The sequence below is a fragment of the Danio rerio genome, chromosome 9, assembly GCF_052040795.2.
Source record: "Danio rerio strain M-AB ecotype USA chromosome 9, GRCz13ab, whole genome shotgun sequence".
Classification (NCBI taxonomy): domain Eukaryota; kingdom Metazoa; phylum Chordata; class Actinopteri; order Cypriniformes; family Danionidae; genus Danio; species Danio rerio.
Genome location: NC_141029.1, coordinates 15,916,326 through 15,922,838, shown reverse-complemented (window position 1 = coordinate 15,922,838; position 6,513 = coordinate 15,916,326). Strand labels below are relative to the sequence as shown.

At 34.0% G+C, this 6,513-nt stretch overlaps 1 long non-coding RNA gene across 1 annotated transcript; it reads right to left on the bottom strand.

Annotated features, from left to right (window-relative positions):
• Nucleotides 1-1,667: 1,667 nt before the first annotated feature.
• On the bottom strand, nt 1,668-6,021 carry LOC137490344 (uncharacterized). The gene is made up of 7 exons (XR_015499282.1): nt 5,943-6,021; nt 5,711-5,838; nt 4,734-4,817; nt 4,559-4,613; nt 4,384-4,459; nt 4,133-4,309; nt 1,668-3,788 (listed from the first exon to the last, which is right to left on the bottom strand). It is a non-coding gene; the product is annotated as an uncharacterized LOC137490344 (long non-coding RNA).
• Nucleotides 6,022-6,513: the final 492 nt, after the last annotated feature.

Here is a 6,513-nt window from a genome sequence, read left to right as displayed (position 1 = left end):
ATGCGAGCAGAGTAGTACTGTATGTCCAAATTCATAGAATTCAGAAAACAGTATGTAAGAAGTACACGGATGACCTACTACTTCAGGTGAGATCTGAAATGCAACTTACATCATAACAAAATGGCGGACTACGTCTGAGTTCCATTCATACTGCTCACATTCATACTGTATAGAACGTATGGTAACACTTTATAATTACACGCTATGAATCGTTTATTAAGCATTAGCATCTAGTGAATTCATTATCTGTTAAGCCTTAACTCTACATTAAGAAATGTTAGTAAGCAGTTTATAACTGCGGCTACAAATGATGTATTCTTGAGTTACAACCACATTTATAATGTTTTTACTAATTGTATTTTCATACTTTGTAAATGGTAGATTTTTTTCATTACTAAATTAAGTATTCCATTATTTACTAACCATTTGTATTTAAGAGTAGTTGGTGGTTTTTAAGATCATTCAGAATGTGTTAGTAAATGATTAATAAACTATTGAAATCAACATTTATATATTGTATTATTCAGAAATGAAATGAAATGAAATAGAAATGAAATAGAAATGGTTATATGTATGTTAATAAATGCTTTATTAACTCAACTTCATGCAGTTTTGTGACCTAATCTAAAGTGAGGACTTTTTATGCTTTATAAATCCCTTATAAATGACAATTAAAAACTCAGTATCAAATGAACTTTACATCTTTGCAATCTTATCTAAAAAGTAAAATTACTGTAGTTTAAAAATTGCTGAATAACAAGAGTGTCAAAATAAGACATGAAATTGGATAAAACAACAACAATATAATAATTTAACAATATAAGAAGCAATGTTGAAAGTGTACTTTAAACGAATAGGTATGAATAATGTTGTTTTTGTTCTTTTTTTCCTGTGGAATATAACTGAGCCTTTAATTATCATTTATAAGGGATTTATAAATCAAAAATAGTCCTCACTTTTTTGAACAACCAAAAAGGCTTATAAAACTGGTTTGTAAGTAATGCAATACTTAATTTAGTAATGAAAAATAAATCATTAACTAAGTATGAAAATAATATTATTAAGCTCATTATAAATGTAGCTGTAAGTCAAGAATACAGCATTTGTAGCCGCTGTTATAAACTGCTTACTAACGTTTATTAATGTATAGTTAATGCTTGACAAATAATGAACTCACTAGATGCTAATGCTTAACAAATGCTTCATAGTGTGTGGTTATTATAACGTGTTACCGTGTTTACCCTTAATAGAACACTTAATAGTTGTAGCTTAGATATTTAGCAAAGACGAGGAGCTATCATTCTCTCAACTTTATAGATGTTTTCTTTACATATGTTTAAAGAAATTTGTAAAACTTACTTTTCCTTGCAGAATAGATATTGATGACCTAATGTAGGAGAAAAACTTGTTTACCCTTAATAGTGCACTTAATAGTTGTAACTTTCTTATTAAGCAAAGGTGAGGTGCTATCAGCTATCATCAAAGAATTTGTCAAAACTTACTTTACCTTACAGAAAAAGACGACCTAATGTAGGAGGGAGAATGGACAGGTGTTACGCCCCGTGTGGCTCGGAGGATGAAAAAGGGCTTAACATAATTATGACAACCCAATATTTTAAGAATTCCTCTGAGATGTTAACTGCTATGAATCAACACAGACAACGACGTTGCAAAAAAAACTGGTTCGCTTTATTACAATAAAGATAAAGAAGTGAATATTTAAATCACCCAAAGTATATTTACAAATATGTACAATAAAACAAAATGCAAATGCAAAAAGTAAACAAAAATACCTGATGGAGGGAAGGAGAATAAGCGGTGCCAAATCAAAGAAAATAACAAATTAAACACCCGCTAACTAATCCCTCCCCCAACTCTAAATAACTAAAGAGAAATATGTAAATAAGAAAAAAAACATCTTCAGCGTCACACGCCCCTTACTCAACTGCACTGACTGTAACAAACATACATATGGTAGCACCCGCCTCTTACCTAGTGGAATAACAAAAAAATCTACTACGTGTGTGTAAAATGTAAGTCACGTGACATACTTCCCTTCACTTCCCTCTTGGTATTTTTAAATCACAAAAACTCTTTAAAGCGAACCCGAGCACAAGATAGGTACCAAAAGTTACAAAAACACAGCAGCAACAAGCAACATGGATCCCCCTCTCATCTGGGCTGAGTCATCACTGGAGCGTTTAAATAACACCCATCCTCTTCTGATTGGTCCACTTGGGAGAACTCTGCCAACCAATCGGAACACCTAGATTTTAGAAGTATAGGAGACAGCAAATAGAAACAGAGAGGGGAGGAGGGAACAACAGAGCAACACCCCCAGGCATGTAACAACAGGTAACGGAAGGTAATCCAAAAAAAATAATATTAGAAATTGGTGGAGAATGTGGGCAACATTTTACAAAAATTATGTGATTTGAGATATGTGAACAATATGTGAAGTATGTACCTACCATAAGGGACTTTGTTTTTAGCTTGCTGCCAAGCTAACAACACACCATTCCAATAAGCATAAAACATCACACAAATACAGGATGTATCTCATATGTACTTACTTTTTATGAAATAGTACATATGAAACACCCTGTATTTGTATCATGCACTCTCAGAAAAAAAGGTACAAAATTTTACCTTTTAGGGTACAAATGGCCTGTCACTGGGGTGGTACCCTTAAGGGTACAAATGTGTACCTCTATTTAAAGGTAAAAAATTGTACCTTCTACATTTGTACCCTTTAAGGGACACTTTTGTACCCCCAAGGAACAAAATTGTAGACACGGTACAAAAATGTACCTTTTTATATTTTGTAGTATTTTCAGGGTACTGACCCAGGCATTTTGATCATTTGTTGACTGCATGCACAAATAATTAAATAACATATTTTGGTTCACAGATGTCCATTTTTATTTATTAATGTATAAATATTTCATTAAAACTCACAACTGAATGTGTTAGGAAATAAAATTACACAGCAAGTATAAAGCAGACATGTAAAACAGTAAAAAGAACAATTCAGATAACAAATAACTAAATAATCTACACTTAATACAAAGACCAAAAGAATACTGTTTAAGATTTATAAACACATTACACAGGCTACATCAAGTACTGCACTTTATAAAGTCCAAAGTATTTGTCTTTAGTCAGAATACTCTGTCATAATAAATAATTTGTCATCAACATTTTCTTTGAATTTCAGAATGAAGGCAATGTTTCTCTATAAATTGCTTCAACATTGCAGAAAACCAAATACATCAGTAGCCTCTTCCTCAACATCAGTAGATTACTCCTCATCATCCTCAAGTGGAGTTGTAATTTGTTGTAACACAATATGTGTTTATGCTTTTGATAAACATGACATGTAAAGCACTCATATCTGGAAAATGTTCTTTGATAGTCATTAGGACCACAAGTTATTTAAAAATTTGCTTTATGCATAAATGATAGCAGTGTGCTGGATTAACTTGATGATTGTGATTATCCCAAGAGCATGTAGAGAAACAAAAAACAAGGTTGATCACTCTGGTAACTGGAGTAGATTGAGGCTTGTCACCGTCCACCGTTCATTCAAAACATTCCACTGCAGAAACATCAAGGTGTTCTTCTAATAAGATGGATATGTCAAAAATGTATATTCGTCCACATCATTAACCCGGCCAATCGCAATCCCATCACCTCTGAAGACTGCCGTGACTCGTCTCGTTAACACAGTTGTCCAGTCGGTGGCCTCCTCCTGTACTTGAACTGTTGGATGTGGTGAAGATGGTTCACTGCAAATGACAAAGCAATAATTACATTAATATCAGTCACTCTATCACTGATGAAGAGAAAATCAACATGCATAGAAAGTAAAATAATTAATATTCACTGATTAAAAAAAAATATATATATCACAGATTAAAAGACTAATATAAATTTAATTCATTCATTCATTCAATTTCTTTTCGGCTTAGTCCCTTTATTAATCTGGGGTCGCCACAGTGGAATGAACCACCAACTTGTCCAGCATATGTTTTATGCAGCATATGCCCTTCTAGCTGCAACCCAGTATTACGAAACATCCAGACACACTTATTCACACACACATTTATACACTACAGACAAATAAGCTTACCAAATTCCGCTATAGCGCATGTCTTTGGACTTGTGGGGAAACCGGAGCACTTGGAGGAAACCCTCACGAACACTGGAAGAATATGCAAACTCCTCACACAAATGCCAACTGACCCAGCCGAGGCTCGAACCAGCGACCTTCTTGCTGTAAGGTGACAGCACTACCCACTGCGTCATCCTAATATAAAGAATATCAAGCATTATAAAATGCATTTATCACAGCATATGCTAAACAGAAAACAACATACGCACCGGAGCACAAGGAAATGTTGAAGTGTCTCGCTTAACAAGGCTGGCAACATGAGAAGTGCTGCTGTAAAATCAATTCCTGGAACATAAGATGTGGCAAACAAACAAATATGAAGGAATCCATACAAAGCTAGAATATAATATTATTAATCAAGTGGAGAAGGTTTAGAAAGAGTACCTTAGAGTCAGATCCATAGCAGTCTTCAGTTGATCTCTCATCTTTCGATGAAAACCTAGAAAATAATTTTAAACACGTGGGCGTACATTTATTGTTGTTTGTAACCAAAAACCTACAAATTTAAAATAGTATGTAAGCCATTAAAACCATGGTATAGATAATGAGACATACTTACATCTTTTAACTGAGCCATGTTTTCATATGACATGCCTTCATTGGTCTGATGCTGTTAGGCTGCATTCTGTTGTTCAATCTTGTCCTGAAAGACAATTGGAAACTTCAAAAACTTCTGGAAAGCAATAAGATAAAGCAATAACTATTTATTTATTTTGAGATATTAATAAAATAGGTAAAATATCTCAAGGTACCAGTTTCAGAACAGATGAGACAAATTATTACATTAAAGAACAAAGTATAACTTAAAACATCGATTTATACAACGTGGTATGTTAATAATTCTACATTAACATAAGTATAACGTTAAACGATAGTAAAGTACCAACAGTTCTGGACATGAGAGTTTGTGGACACTCCTCAACATTAATGTAACTTAGACACTGAAACGAAGATATGTACAAGCATACACACGCCACGTTTGTAATTAGCCACGTTAACATAATCAGCCATCAGCCAGTTTACAAACTAGCCACGTTTACATAATCAGTCGCTTTGCCTGTGACAAAATTGTGATTTTTCTTCACAAAATGGCGGTGTAACTTATAAAACCGTCTAAAATTACATTTCAGCGGTCAACCGTGGCTAGAAAATGGCCTCAAAATATAAAACATTATCGATAATTACAAATTTCCAGTATTAATAACAAAAGGTTTTATATAAAGGTATATGAAGACTTTAGTTGGCCAGCTCCGGGCCACACCGCACATTACTCACGGCCCGAATCCGGTGCACGGATACGGCAGTGTCGGCTCGCTTCTGCCTCCGCATCTGGCCCGCAGCAGACAACTTGGGCAGGCGAGAATCTAGCCGCAACTGGCCCGAGTGTATTTTGCTATCTGGGTTGCGATTATATTCCGCCGTGGCATCACTTATTAATAAAGCAGTAACGTAACGTAAGATATAAGGCGCGAATACATAACGTAGGCGATAAAGGGAACTTTTACACCGAGAAAACTAACAGCATATAGTACTCACCGTCTATAACGTTATGTCCCTCGGTGACTTCGATATCACATTGTATTAACTTCTTTAATAAGCTGCTGACATCTTAGCAAACTCCATCCTGCAGGCCAACGTAACGTTACACCAGGCAGTCCGGAGCACTTAAAGTGGGGGAAAGCCGAGACCCGAGAGTCAGACAAAATCAACAGAACACGGCTTCACATGTAAAAATGAGACTGAAAATATATCTTTAATACATTCTTACCTGAAAAGTGTGGACTCCAAAATAGACTTTTCTTTGAAAAGCGTGCGAAGTTCTGTGTAAACAGCCAGCATACTCGACCGATCGCCTCAGTAACAAATACTACTATAACGTCTCAACTTTTACAGTCTATGGTCTCAACAAGCCAAATTCTTAAAGATACAGCAACATTACTTCTTATTCTACATCCCATATACTATAGGGTCTTAAACAGTAAGCAAAGACCAGTATTTACGCATTCAATTATAAATTAAATTATTAACATTTTTGAGAAAAAATTTAATTTAAATACATGAAAAAAAAATTAATTATTAAAATATTTAATTCAATCAATTTATTTATTTATTATATTTTTAAATTATGTATTTTAGTATTAATGTTTAGTATTAATACATTTAAATTAGTGTTATATAGTGTCTTGATCTTATCATTAGCTGAGGGTACAATTTTGGGAAACAAAATATATAATTGTACCTTTAAAGGTGCCAAATTGGTCCTTTACGGTACAATTTTGTATCCAAATGTGCTATAAAAGGTACAAAAATGTACCTTTCAAACCTAAATCTGGACATTT